Below are 15,428 nucleotides of genomic sequence, written 5' to 3'. Positions count from 1 at the left end.
TTAGGGGCTGTGCAGGCAGAGCCTCCCTCGGGCCAGTTCCACCTCCCAGAGAGCAACATCCAGCCACCCCCCTTCCACAAAGCACTAGGCTCAGGTACCTGGCTGGGGACAGGAAAGGGGACCTTCCCACCAAGGAGGGGATACCTCAGGCCCCCTTCCAAGGAGTTCCTGGGAGGACTCTCAACAGCGCAGAGCCCCGTCTGCAGCACTGAGCCTGGGGGCTCAGCCTGCCTGAGACAGGGGGTGCAGGGGTAGAAGGGACACTCGGCCAGGCAGGTGCTGAGCTCCCGGCAGAGTTGGCAGAGGCCCGGCCGCCCCTCTGCCCAGCAGCGGTGGCGGCAGGGGCAGGGGCAGGGATGGGCTGGCAGGCGGCTTTCCAGCAAGTCACAGATCAAAGTCCTTCTTCCGAGGGTGACGTATGAAGGACAACTCCGTGGCTGAAAGGTGGTTTGGGCATCGATACAGAACCTGCGGAAATGAAAGCCTGGGAGAGTCGAGGACTCCTGGAACCGTCCTCAGGAATTTAACTTTGATCTTATGTCACAACAGCCAGGAGGACGATTTTATTGCAATAGCACCTAGGTTAGTTTGAAAACCTATTATGGTGAAATATGCTAAGGAGAGTTTCTGTTTCACATTCTATTTTGAACTGCAGTTTCTGTTGCTTTTTCAATTTTTGGCTAACTGCTTTCCAGAACTGAGCAGTGTACGATTTATGAACATCAGAGAACACATTGTGTGTGTTCACGAACCTGGTTGAGTAAAACGACTTTAATTAAAATAAATGATTTAAATAAATTTCCCCTCTAAAGTGGCTCTTTATATACTGAAAAGAAAAAAAAAACCACCCCAAACTATTACAAACCCCTAAGAAGACAGAGAAAGTTCAGAGAGGTTATCTTACCATGAGGTTTTAAATTTGTAACCTGGAGGGGAGCAGAATTTGCTACCCTAAATCGCGTCTTTTTGGCTTATTTTTAAGAATAAAAGACTCAGGAAGAAACTGACCTTCCCCCTAACTGTCTAAGAGAATTTCAGATAGAAGGCCTGTGCCAGGCAGCAGCTATTGCCAGAGATAACTTAGCATAATGTGAACTAGGTGTGGTGGGCAGGGAGGAACCTGGCAAAGCCCTTTTGATCAGAGTCCTCTCCTTGTCCTGTTGTCCCGTTGGCAAACATTTGTTTACTATCATTTTCATTTCCATCTCCATGGGAGTTGGTACCTCCCCTTTGAAGTCCCAAGAACTACCCCCGTCATCTTTTCTCTTTAGCTGAAGATGGTAGTTAAGGTGGTGGCTTCAGCCATTTTGGCGAATTACTCAGTTTTCCTGGGTCTCTCCCATGTATACATTGTTATAAACTGTCCGATTTTCTACTGCTCTTCTGTCTCATGTGAATTTAATTCTTAAACTAGGCAAAACAACCCAGAAGGATAGAGAAAAGTTTCTTGCTCCTCTACAAACCTAAGTCAGTTATGTGCAAATTCAAACTCATCATTCCAAGTGCTGAATATACCCTCCCTGCACCTCCAGAACCTTATTATTGTGAAAGGCATCCTCCTCCCCCTCCAATGCACCAGGGTTCAAATCATTACTCAGCTTCAGTACTCTCCCCGCTCCCAACTCCAATGACCCTGAAGTCTGTGACTCCAGCCCCTGAATGCCTCTGTGGTCCAGGCCCAGCAAGGGCCCGAGGCACAGCCCTCCTGCACAGCCGCCACAGCTGGAGGCAGCCTCATCTGCAGTCCGGCCCTTCCCCAGGTCGGGCGGCTGCTTCCTGGCTGGCCAGCTGCCCAGGGAGTAAGCCCTCAGCCTGGACTCCAGGCCATGGCCCAGACACAGAAGAAACACGGCCCCTGGGGGCTCCACTGAAGCACCAGGACTTGTCACCCTGAAACTGCTACCGAGTCTGTAAGGAGAAGACCGCAGGCGGCATTTTAACAGAGGGCGAGTATCAGGGTGCCCGTCAGCAGGAATTTTCTGTTTCTGGAGTAACGGACTCTTTAATACGCCTGCTGCTGAATGTACAAGCTGCCTTTTAAACCAACTGTAGATCCGTTCCTCCTAAGGGAAAAGATTTTTGGGGGTTCTAACTTCGGTTTTTCTTTTTGTCCAACTTGTACATGAATGTAGTTTAAAGTAGCACATAGATCCACGAGGTTTGTCACAGCAAAACAAAACCAGCAGTTTCTTCTCTCCCTCTCTGCCTTTGCGCATCTCAGAGGCAACCACTTTCCCCTCCCTTGGCGTTTTATTTTGATAGTTACCAGTTTCTAAGTTACATACTTCTTCCTTTGTCAACTATAAACTCTATCTATTGATCTGTTCTATCGATGATCTGTTCTTGGGATCTATGTGTGTAACGAACCATCCCCAAACAACCTTAAACAATTGTTCATTTGGTCCAAACTGCCATTTGGGCAGGGCTGGACGGGGACAGCTTGTGTCTGCTCTGTGTGGCCTCAGCTGGGGTGGCTGGACGGGAGCCGAGGGACCCCCTTCCAGGATGGCTCGGGCACACGGATGACAAGCTGGGTCCTCTCCATGGGGCTCCTCCATGGCGTCACTGAGCTTCCTCACCACATGGCAGCTGGACTCCAAGAGACAGGAAGGAGCTGCCAGTTTCTTAGGGCCAGGCCTGGACACTGGCTCAGTGTCACTTCTGCCACGTTTCTGCCTATTAGCAGCCACAGAGGCTTGTCCAGATTCAAGGGGAGGGCACGGACTCCATTTCTATTAATTATCAGCTTCACTGAGGTATAACTGACAAATAGGAATTGTTGGTCTTGAAGGTGTTGATATACGTATACACTGTGAAATGATCACCACCATCAAGGAACACAGCCACCACCTCATGGTTACTATCTTCTTTTTGTGGTGAGAACGCTTAAGATCTACCCGCTTAGCAAATTTCAAGTATACAACACAGTATCAACCACAGCCCCCAGGCTGCATGTCGGACCCCCAGAACTCACTCAGCTCCTAAGTGAAACTTCATACTTTCACCATCTCCCCATTCTTTCTCCCCTGCTCAACCCCTGGAAACCACCATTCTACGCTCTTTGATTTTAGATTCCACAAAGTGAGAACACGCAGCATTTGTCTTTCTGAGCCTGGCTTATTTCACTTACCGTAGTGTCCTCCAGGTCCCTCCATGTCACAAATGGCAGGATTTCCTTCTTCCATTCTATCCATGCACCACATCTTCTCCATCCATTCATGTGCTGACGGACACTTCGGGTGTTTCCACGTCTCTGCTGTTGTGAAGGCAGCTGCTTCCCACCCCTTGCTGAGCATCGACACTCTCCTGACCCCACTGCACGACTCGGCCTCATTCTCTGACCTCCATTCTCTGACCCCATCCTTTCCACACCCACTCCCCCAGGGCTGTCCTCACTGCTCCTCTGTCGGGAGCCCATGCTTGTCTGTGACTTCAGTACCCAGCTGTGTCAGGTCTGTCTGGACACCTGGCATCTGCTCCTTCTCTCAGGCTTTCTTCTCACCTGGATTCACAGCCCCTCCCACCTGGCCTCCAGCCTCCTGCCTGGTGGCCCATCACTGCTCTGGAGTCAGAGCAGCTGCAGGGGGCAACTGGGGCTGTCTCCCCCGCGGCCTCATCTTTCTGAGACCTGCTCCCCAGCTTCTTGCCCATCCCTCCCAAGCACACAGGTCCCCAGGAGACCCTTCTGCACCATGACATCGCTCTCCTGGGGCTGCAGGTGGGCACCAGCTCCATTCTCTACTGGCTAGAACTGGGAAGGAGTGTCACACTCTCTCCAGCAGGGCAGGTTGCAAGATACAGAAATTCACGTTTCCAGAGCCGTCTACACCAGGAGGAGAGGAAGCAGCAGAACAGAAGGGAGACAGAGAGCCATGCAGGCACTGGATTTCTGGGCCCCAGGTGACCTGGAGGAGCCCCCGTGCTCTGGACTTTTCTGCTAGTTCACATACGACCCGGGAGCCTTCCAATCAATTCCCTTCCTCCTAAAGCCACTTCACGTGGGGCTTCTTTCCATTGCAGTGAAGAGACAGGAATCTTCCTGAAGCCTCAGGACCCCACCCCCTGGGCTCGTCCTTCTCATCTTCCTGACCTCAGACGGTCAGTCCTCTGAGTCCCCCCAGGCTTTAAACTGGGGCTGTGTCCCCAGGACACCCCGCCCGACGCTGGCTCTGCCGCATTTCACCCCTCCTGTCACACCCACACCCACTCCTTCGGCAAATCCTGTCAGCCTGACCTTCACTACTGCCCCCGACTGGACTACCTCTCACCACCCCTGCAGCTCCTGCCCACTCTGCCCTCCACCCCGGCCCTTGGCCCTTGGCCCCAGCTGGCATGGGAGCCCCGACGTCTACTCTCAGCACGCAGCCCAGGGACGCTGGCAGGTCCCCTCTTCTGCTCAAACCCTTCCAGGAAAGTCCTCAGCGTTACCAGACAGGCCAAGCTGAGCCTGGCGCCTCAGCCCCCGTGGATCTCCTTCTAGCTCCTTCCACCCCAACGCTCTGCCCTCCAGTTCCCTCCAATGACCAAGCACAGCCCTGCCTTGGGGCCTGACCAGGAAACAGCCACCAGGCTGCTCCCTGAGGCCTCTGTGCACATGAGGCACTCACTGTTGTTGAATAAATGAGAGGGAGACCAGAGGTGGTATCATGTCTCGGCCCTGATAAAAGCCTCGTGGCTCTGCCCTGCCCTAGGATGGACTGCCAACTCCCCGGCTGGCACGCAGGTGCCGTGGTCACCCACCCCGTCCTACCAATAGCGTCACCTTGGACGTCCTCTCTGACCCAGTGGCCTCAGACGTCCACAGCCGTGTCAGGGACCTTCAATCCTCAGGCCTTCACCCATGGGGGCTGCTGCCTGCACCTTCTTCTGGGTGCTATCCCTTCTTGACTGCGAATACACTCTCCAGCCTCTGCACTTTGCTAGGGGGGTGCCTACGCCCTGGAGCTGACTGGGCACAGACTTGCTGTCACCTGCGCAGAGACCTGCCTCTTTTCTGGGTGCAGTTTCCAGGTCTGTTAAGTGGGGTGGGCCGGGCAGGGGCTGCTGTGGCCCCATCGCTCTAGGGACATCAACGGGAGGCCAGCCTCTGCCTCCCAAGCAGGCTCAGGCAGCAAAGATCTTCCCTGCTGACTTCACCAGCTACGCTTCACCAGTGGGGTTGGGTGGGTGCTGGGGCAGTAAGGAGGGGTGTCTGGCCTGGGTCCATGCTGCCCGAGAGGGAGGCCCTGCCCTCTGACCCACCGCCTCCCTGAGGGCACCACTCCATGGGGGCTCTGATCTGCCCTGAGCTCCCAGGCTCTGTATTTAATTGTTCTTTGAGGAAAATTCTTTGTGATCAGGTCACATGAGCTCGTCAATACCAACACCCCAGGAAACGATGTGGTAGGAGCTTGGGCACCATGGTTCTCACCCTAGTTTCCGGCAGCTCTCGGCGAAACCTGCCTCTGGCTGCCCAGTTTGGCAGGGAAGCTGGAGCAAAGGCTGAGGTCAGGCCATGGGGATCTCGAGAGCACCACTTGGTGGCGCGCCGTCTCTGTCCCTGGGTCCCCGAGGATGATGAGATCAGTGGGTGCTCAGGATGACGCTGGGCCAGGCCAGGGCCACCAGGAGCCCATTTTCCCCTCCCTGGTTGGGAAGGCGCATCTGAGGGCCCTCTTCTCCGCTGGCTGGCCCAGCCCTCACTCTGTCCCCGTGCTCCCTTGGGGCTGCCAGGGCACAGGATTGGGACTAGAGGTGCTGAGGCACTAGCTCCCACCAAGGGGTATGGACAGGGCCACTCAGCTTTGGCCTAGGAACTGGGGAGGGGGTGCCACAGGTCCCACACTCTCCCTCCTGAGGCCACATGGGGCTGGCGGCCAGAGAGGAAGTGGTGTGGGTGGGGATGGACACAGCCGCCTGTCGCGGGGTGATGGGTGAGCAGGCTGTCTTGCATACTAATCACATTTCTAATCAGCCAGAATGAGGCGCTGTCATCAATCTGCCAGGCAGCCAGCTCTGTGAATCATCCTGGAACTGGCAGGAAGGTTCTGGAGAGTGGTGACCCCAGCTCACCTGTGAGGGGTGAAGTCTGAGGCCGGTCCCTGGTCCTGGATCCAAGGCGCCCCCTGCCACCCCGGCCTCCCCGCGGTGCCCCACACACCAGGCAGCGCTTCGCACTTGATTTTATTCCATGACACTGATTCGCTGAAAACCCCTGGCTTCCTGGGCAGGGGAAGGCAGTGGTGGCCTGGCAGAAGTGGGGCTGGCCTCCCAGGAGCACTGGCCAGGCCCCAGCCTTCCGTCCAGCCCCACCCGCTCCCATCCAGTTCGTTAAAAACTGAGCAGCAAAAATGAAGTAAAAGGAAAAAATAAAAACAAAACCCTGAGTTGTTAAAAACCGAATTAAAAATCCCCTTTGGTGTGCAAAGGTCTTATTCCTAAAAGCCAGTGGGGGAGGTTGGTACGTCGCTGGGTGGGGTGTGGCCAGGCTCGCAGCCTCAGTCCTCCTGCTGGTCGTGGTCACACTCCTCCTCGTCCTGCAGGCCCAGGAGGCCCTCGGTGCCCGGCCGCTTCAGGATGGCGCTGTACTTGAGGGCCGCGTCCTCCGCCTGCAGCACTACCTCCACCAGGCTGAAGATGGTGATGACCTGGGGCGGGGCAGGGCCGGGCAGGGTGACACGGGCACGTGATGAGAGGCCAGCCCAGGGGGACAGGGGGGAGGGGCGTGCGGTCAAAGGCCAGCTCTGCCACTGTCCATCCAGCTGAGCCCCTGGGACCACTTCCTCTGCCGCTCCAGGCCTCCGTCTGAGAGCTGAGCCTGCACAGGGACTGAGGCCATGGAGTAGGATCCAGTGTGGCAGTTCAGAACTCAGGGTGGGCCAGCTTTTCTAGAACACCCCTGTGTTCCTGTCCATCCCCGTGCTCTTGGTGACCCTTTCTCCTGCCTCCTGGGGTGCACTTCCCTGGAAGTTTCATATATTACAAGTTGAGCTGGTATTTTGTTCCACTATTTCATTGAATTAATCTTTAGTCTTCAACATTGCTCAGTGCAGTTAACAGTCGTGTGTCATTGCAGGAGGCAGTGACGTAGGTGGGCTCCCTGAATGAGGTCTACAGTGCAAGCAATCAGGCATTTAATAAGAGGCATGTCTATGGAAATGAAGAAAGACAATAATTAATAGTTGGAGCAAATTATAAACCAGTTTCTGACCCTAGGGGGCAGTCAGGAAGATCTTTAGATGTCACAGTCGAAGCATCTTTTTCAGGTTGAAACATCTCTGATGATGTCACTGGGTGCTCAGGGAAACTTTCTGAGTGGCTTATACAGCAACAGACAAAGATGGTTGTTTAAAAACAGACTGTTGTGGTGATCTCTCTTGAGTTTATATCACGTTGTTCAGCTTTAGTTTGCAGGGCTTCAGGGAAAGAGTGCAGCTTTAGTTCTTAAAGATTCCAAGTCAAACGTGGGAAAAAAATTGGAAATGTTAGTTTGGAGAGTTGTAGCCAAATATTTGAGCAAATTAGAAGAATTAGGATCCATCTAGTTTTTAGGTAAATAACAAAACTTTAAGGAAAATTAACAACACTGGAACCTAACATTCACAAGTGTACATTATACTTTGTATTGAAGCATAATTTTTCTCCCTAAAATCACCCTTATTTTATCAATGATAGTCAATTAAGACAAATTTGTTTGCAAAATGAATCTAGTTTCAATGGATTTGGCTTAGTTATTTACGTAAGTACAGCAACAACACAGCAGTTGGTCATATAAGCTTTCTTATTTTTGTTTTTATTTTTTTGCTGAGGAAGCTTAACCCTGAGCTAATATCTGTTGTCAATCTTCCTCTTTTTCTGCTTGAGGAAGATTATCCCTGAGCTAACATCTGTGCCAATCTTCCTCTGCTTCATATGTGAGGTGCTGCCACAGCATGGCTGACAAGTGGTGTAGGTCTGCACTTGGGATCTGAAGCTATGAACATGGGCTGCTGAAGTGGAGCATGCCAAACTTAACCACTGTACCGTGGGGCTGGCCCCTATAAGCTCTTTTAAATTTACTTTGCTGGAGCTTTTCATAAGGAATCTCAAAATTGAACTTTCAATAGCTTCTTGAGGCTAAGGAGCCAAGCCAAATATTTTGCCTGCAACACTAATAGATTTGGGTGAATTTGTCTCTTTTTGAGGCTCCTGACATATCCTGAGTTTCTTGCACCTGCCAGCAAGTGACCTTCTTTACTCACCTGGTTAGACTGTCAGGAACCCTGTAAGTATGTACCAGGCTGGTTTTCCAAGGGATTTTATTGGCTTCATAGAGTCAATCTTAATTCCTTATAGCCTTTTAGTCATATCTGAATTTATGCATGTCTCTCTCAAACATGACATTCCAGTCAATTCCAGACTTGGTAATATAACCAAAGTTTCCAATTGTGTCCTGTTACAGGGAGAACAGATTCTTATTGAACTTATGCAAATAAATAGACTGTCATGAAAATAAGAATACTCACTGAGACTTTCTGAATTCTAGAGGGATCAGGTAGGGAGAAAAAGTAATTTTTTCAATTCTGTTTACAAAGGTAAAATTTACCAAATTGCTGTAAGTCACAGATAGCTTAAGAGAAAAGAAAAAAAATGGTTTCCTTAAATCCGGAAAAACAAGAGATTAAAAAAAGTCATGTTTCAGACAAAAAGACACAAAATTATCATCCTCCTCCTCAGTTCTTGCAGCCCCATGTAGTTAGTACTTGTTCTGCTTGAATCCAGTTTTTCCATTAGTTCTCCCAACTGTGTCTGATGATTGAGGGTGATTGATAGAGACAGTGATAATTCCAAGAAGTCTGTAAGGTTTCCATTAAGTCTTGTACGATTGGCAGTGAAGGAGATGCCTCAAACACTGGAGATTGTGGAAGGTATACCTCAAGTGGGAAAGATATTTTCTAACAGTTTCCTTTGCCACTGTGAGGGCATCAGCTTTGTGGCAAGGGAAGGCTTCAACTCATTCAGAAAATATACATATGATAACAAGAACATATTAATAAGTCATGCTAATTGGCAGTTGAAACAAGTCCAGTTGCAGGTGCTCAAAGGACCCAGAGGGAGGAGTTCTGAGGCCTCTGGGGACAGAAATAGTTTTTTCTATAGTGGTTGAAGGAATATAAAACTGAAAAATGTGCTTTTCCGGTGAGCTGGGAAGAACCAAGTGGCCATCTTGGGCTTTCCATAGTCCTGATTGTTTGTTTATTTTACGGCCATTGTTTTCCCATCTTAATTTCTCTCATTCAGAAACAGACTGTTGCCACGTTACAAGAACATCAGGATGCCAAAAGTTTGTCAATGAGAGGTCAATTTTTTTTTTTTTTTTTTTTGCAGAAGCAGAATGGACTTCATCCACATGTGTCATAATCTTTATAGAGTCTGTCACTGCTGCCTTTGCATGAAAGTCAGCTAGGGCACTTTCTTGATATTTAGTGTGAACCTCAATTGTGATGACAGACGTCATTTTATGCCAGGACATATTAGACTTCCAGGACCTTCACATAATTTCTGAAACTCTTATAATATATACTTATGTGGATACAACACAAAGAAGACTTAACATAGGGCCAACCTCATGGCCAAGTGGTTTAGCTCATGCTCTCTGCTTCAGTGGCCCAGGGTTTCATTGGTTCGGATCCCTGGGTGTGGACCTAGCACTGCTCATCAGGCCATGCTGAGGTAGCATCCCACATAGCACAACCAGAAGGACCTACAACTAGAATATACATTATGTACTGGGGGGCTTTAGGGAGAAGAAAAGTAATAATGTGGATGCATCATTTAAAAAAAAGAAGGACATCAGCATCATGGTGGAGTGAACTTGCCCAGGACTCTCTCCCTTCCAACATACAATGAAAAGGGGCATCCATACTCCAATAGAGGACATCCTAACACAATACAAAAATGGAGAGCCATACAGTCACATGATGGAGGGCAGAGAGGCTGGACCCCCCACCCCCCGGAGGAGCTGGAATGGGGTAAGAGAGAACTTTGCTCCCTCCCCTAAAGACTGCGATGGTGACTATGGGAGAATCCATGAGGGAAGGAGTGGGGGAGGGGAGTGCTCATTTGCAGGAACAAGGATTCCCTGGGGCCCTTGCAGCCTATAGGAAGCACTCTAATGGAGTGAAAGCTTTCGCTGGGGTTGTGGGGGGAGTGACCTCATCAAGCCACACCCAAGGAGACCAGATAGTGAGGGCAAGAAAGCCTGGAGAGCATTCAGGAGAAAGCGGCCCTTCCCCCACCTGCCCTGGCCACTCCAATGCCTGGGGTCTCCAGCGAAGGCAGAGGGCTCTGTATACACAGCTCTCAACCCCCGCCCAGTGGCAATAAGTGGTAACTGCAACAAAATAATAGAATGCAAAAACCCGACCCACCTCCTCTAACAAAATCAGACACTACATCAAATCTCCAGACTGGAGAGAAAATGACAAACACCCAGAATTCAGTCCCAAGGACACAGAAATATGTAAGCTAAATGACAATGAATTCAAAATAGCTATCATAAAAAAACTCAATGAGGTAAAAGAGAATGTAGAGAAACAATTCAACGACTTCAGGAACTACTTCACAAAAGAGATTGAAACTATAAAGAAGAATCAATCAGAAATATTAGAGATGAAAGACACAACGGAAGAGATAAAACAAAATACTGATTCTCTGAATGCTCGAGTGGACATCATAGAGGAGCATATCAGCATAATCGAAGATAGACATGCTGAAATGCTCCAGTCAGAGGAGGAGAGAGAACTAAGACTAAAAAGAAATGAAGAAAGTTTCCAAGAAATATCCAACTCAATGAGGAAATGCAACATAAGAATTATAGACATTCAAGAAGGAGAAGAGGGGCTGGCTCCGTGGCTGAGTGGTTAAGTTCGTGCGCTCTGCTGCAATTCGGATCCTGGGCACGGACATGGCACCACTCATCAGGTCACGTTGCGGTGGCGTCCCACATCCTACAACTAGAAGGACCTGCAACTAAGATATACAGCTATGTACAGGTGGGGTTTGGGGAGATGAAGCAGGAAAAAAAAAAAACAAAAAAAAAGGAAAAAAAAGATTGGCAACAGTTGTTAGCCCAGGTGCCAATCTTTAAAAAAAAAAAAAAAAAAAAGAAGGAGAAGAGAAGGAGAATGGAGCAGAAAGCATGTTCAAAGAAATAATAGCAGAGAACTTCCCAAACCAAGGGAAAGAGATGGATATCCATGTGGAAGAGGCTTCCAGATCTCCTAGACTGTCAATGTAAAAAGACCTACTGCAAGGAATATAGTAGTAAAACTGGCAAAAGTGAATAATAAAGAAAGATTACTAAGGGCATCAAGGCAAAAGAAAATAACCTACAAAGGAACCCCTATCAGGCTTTCAGTGGATTTCTCTGCAGAAAACTTAAAGTTAGGAGAGAATGGAATGACATATTCAAATCTTTAAAAGACAAAAATCTTCAGCCAAGAATACTCTATCCAACAAAAATATCCTTCAGATATGAGGGAGAAATTAAATCTTTCCCAGACAAACAAAAGCTAAGGGACTTCATAGCCACGAGACCCCCCCCCCCCACATACACACACACATAAAACCCCTTACCTGAAAAAAGAGGAGAAAAGGGTCCCAAAACACATAGTAAGGCCATAAATAGGTAGACAGAATCAGAATAGGATAGCAAATATTCAACTATAGCATTAAGCTAAAGGTAGGAAAACACCAAAACCAAAGAAAATTCTGTCATTTTAACCACAAACACACAACACAAGATAGAATAAGATATGAGAAAAACAACTTAGGAAGGAAGGAGGAAAGGGACTGAATCCGTTTAGACTAAAAAAATGACACCATCAGAAAATCGACTGTCTTATACATGAGATTCTGAATAGAAATCTCAGGGCACCCACTAAACAAAAAAGCAGAACGGAGACACAAAGAATAAGTAAGGAGAAAACAAAGAAACACATCATAAAAAACTACATAATTCAATGGATAGACCAAAACACAAAGGATGAGAAACAAAGGAAATGCAGGGAAACTGGCAAACAAGTGATAAAATGACAGCATTAAGCCCTCATACATCAATAATAACCCTAAACACAAATGGATTGAATTCTCAGAAAAAAAAAAGACACAGAGTGGCTAGATGGATTAAAGCACAAGACCCAACAATATGCTGCCTCCAGGAAACACATCTCAGCTCCAATGACAAACACAGTGTCAGAGTGAAGGGGTGGAAGATGATACTCCAAGCCAATAGCAAACAAAAGAAAGCAGGTGTTGCAATACTTATATCACACAAAGTAGACTTCAAGATAAGACAGGTAAAGAGAGACAAAGAAGGGAAGTATATAATGATCAAAGGGACACTTCAGCATGAAGAAATGATGTTTATAAATATATCTGCACCCAACACAGGATCACCAAAGTTCGTAAAGCATCTATCAACAAACCTAAAACAAGATATCAATAATAACACAATAATACTAGGGGACCTCAACACTCCACTCATATCAATGGATAGATCATCCAGACAAAAAATCAGCAGGGAAACAGTGGACTTAAATGAAAAGCTAAGCCAGTTGGACTTAATAGACATATATAGAACACTCCATCCAAAAACAGGAGAATACATATTCTTCTCAAATGTGCACAGAACATTCTCAAGGATAGACTATATGTTGGGAAACAAGGCAAGCCTCAATAAATTTAAGAAAATTGAAATAATAACAAGCATCTTTTCCAATCATAATGCTATAAAGCTAGAAATTAATTATAAGAAAAAAGCTGAGAAAGGGACAAAGATGTGGAGACTAAACAACATGTTATTGAACAAGCAATGGATCATTGAAGAAATTAAAGGAGAAATAAAAAAAATATCTGGAGGCAAATGAAAATGATAACATGCCATGCCAACTCATATGGGATGCAGCAAAAGCCTTGTTAAGAGGGAAATTCATTGCAATACAGGCTCACCTTAACAAACAAGAAAAATTCCAAACGAGCAATCTCAAATTACACCTAACTGAATTGGAAAGAAGAACAAACAAAGCACAAAGTCAACAGAAGGAGAGAAGTAATAAAAATCAGAGCAGAAATAAATGCCTTTGAAACAAAAAAAGGCAGTAGAAAGGCTCAAGGAAACAAAGAGCTGGTTCTTTGAGAAGATAAATAAAACTGATAAATCCCTAGCCAGACATACAAAGAAAAAAATAGAGAAAGCTCAGATAAACAAAATCAGAAATGAAAGAGGAGAAATAACAACAGACACCACAGAAATACAATGAATTATAAGAGAATAATACAAAAAAGTATATGCCAACAAAATGGATAATCTAGAGGAAATGGATAAATTCTTAGACTCTTACAACCTCCCAAAGCTGAATCAAGAAGAAATAGACAATCTGAATAGACCAATCACAAGTAAAGAGATTGAAACAATAATCAAAAACATCCCAAAGAATAAAACCCCAGAACCAGATGGCTTCCCTGGGGAATCCTACCAAACTTTCAGAGGAGATTTAATACCTATCCTTCTCAAGCTAGTCCAAAAAATTAGGGAAGATGGAACATTTCCTAACACATTCTACGAGGCCAACATCACTCTGATACCAAAGCCTGACAAGGACAGCACAAAAAAAGAAAACTACAGACCAATATCACTGATGAACATAGATGCAAAAATCCTCAACAAACCTGAATTCAGCAATACATCAAAAGGATCATACATCATGATCAAGTAGGATTTATACCAGGGACACAGGGATGGTTCAACATCTGCAAATCAATCAACATGATACACCCTGTTAACAAAGTGAGGAACAAAATCCACATGATCATCTCAATAGATGCAGAGAAAGCATTTGACAAGATCCAACAGCCACTTATGATAAAAATTCTTAACAAAATGGGGATAGAAAGAAATTACCTCAACATAATAAAGGCCATATATGACAAAGCCACAGCCAACATCATACTCAATGGGCAAAAACTGAACACCATCCCCCTGAGAACAGGAACAAGACAAGGATGCCCACTATCACCACTCTTATTCAACATAGTACTGGAGGTTTTGGCCAGAACAATTAGGCAAGAGAAAGGAATAAAAGGAATCCAAATAGGGAGTGAAGAAGTGAAACTCTCGCTGTTTGCAGACAACATGATCTTATATACAGAAAACCCCAAAGAATCTATCAGAAAACTAATAGAAATAATTAACAACTACAGTAAAGTTGCAGGGAACAAAATCAACTTACAAAAATCAGTTGCTTGTCTATACTCCAATAACAAACTTTCTGAAAGAGAACTCACGTATACAGTCCCATTTGCAATCACAACTAAAAGAATACCTAGGAATAAATTTAACCCATGAGGTGAAGGACTTATACAATGAAAACTATAAGACATTACTGAAAGAAATGGATAACGACATAAGGAGATGGAAAGAGATTCCATGCTCATGGATTGGAAGAATAAACATAGTTAAAATATCCATACTACCCAAAGCAATCTACAGATCCAATGCAATCCCAGTGAGAATCCCAATGACATTCTTCACGGAAATAGTGCAAAGAATCCTAAAATTCATATGGGGCAACCAAAGACCCCGAATTCCTAAGGAAATCCTGAGAAAAAAGAACAAAGCTGGAGGCATCACAATCCCTGACTTCAAAATGTACTACAAAACCATAGTGATCAAAACAGCATGGTACTGGTACAAAAACAGGCACACAGATGAACGGAACAGAACTGAAGCCCAGAAATAAAACCGCACATCTACAGATAGTTAATCTTCAACAAAGGTGCCAAGAACAGACAATGGAGAAAAGACAGTCTCTTCAATAAATGGCGTTGGGAAAATTGGGCAGCCACATGCAAAGGAATGAAGGTAGACCACTATCTCAAAAATAAATTCAAAATGGATCAAAGACTTGAAGATAAGTCCTGAAACTATAAAAGTCCTGGAAGATAATATAAGTATTACACTCTTGGACATCGAACTAAAAAGGATCTTTTCGAATACCATGTCTTCTCAGACAAGGGAAACAAAAGAGAAAATAAACAAGTGGGAGTTCCTCAGACTAAAGAGCTTCTGCAAGGCAAAAGAAACTAGAATCAATACAAAGAGACAAACCATCAATTGGGAGAAAACATTTGCAAACCATATATCTGACAAGGGGTTAATCTCCATAATATATAAGGAACTCACACAACTGAACAGTAAAAAACAAACAACTCCATCAAAAAATGGGCAGAGGAGATGAACAGACATTTTTTTAAAGAAGATATACAGATGGTCAATAAACACATGAAAAGATGGTCAACATCACTAATCATCAGGGAAATGAAAACTACACTAAGATACCACGTTATGCCTGTTAAAATGGCTGTAATCACTAAGCCTAAAAATAACAAATGTTGGAGAGGGTGTGAAG

The sequence above is a fragment of the Equus caballus genome, chromosome 6 (assembly GCF_041296265.1).
Source record: "Equus caballus isolate H_3958 breed thoroughbred chromosome 6, TB-T2T, whole genome shotgun sequence".
In the NCBI taxonomy this organism is placed as follows: Eukaryota; Metazoa; Chordata; class Mammalia; order Perissodactyla; family Equidae; genus Equus; species Equus caballus.
This window is presented reverse-complemented; position numbering follows the sequence as displayed.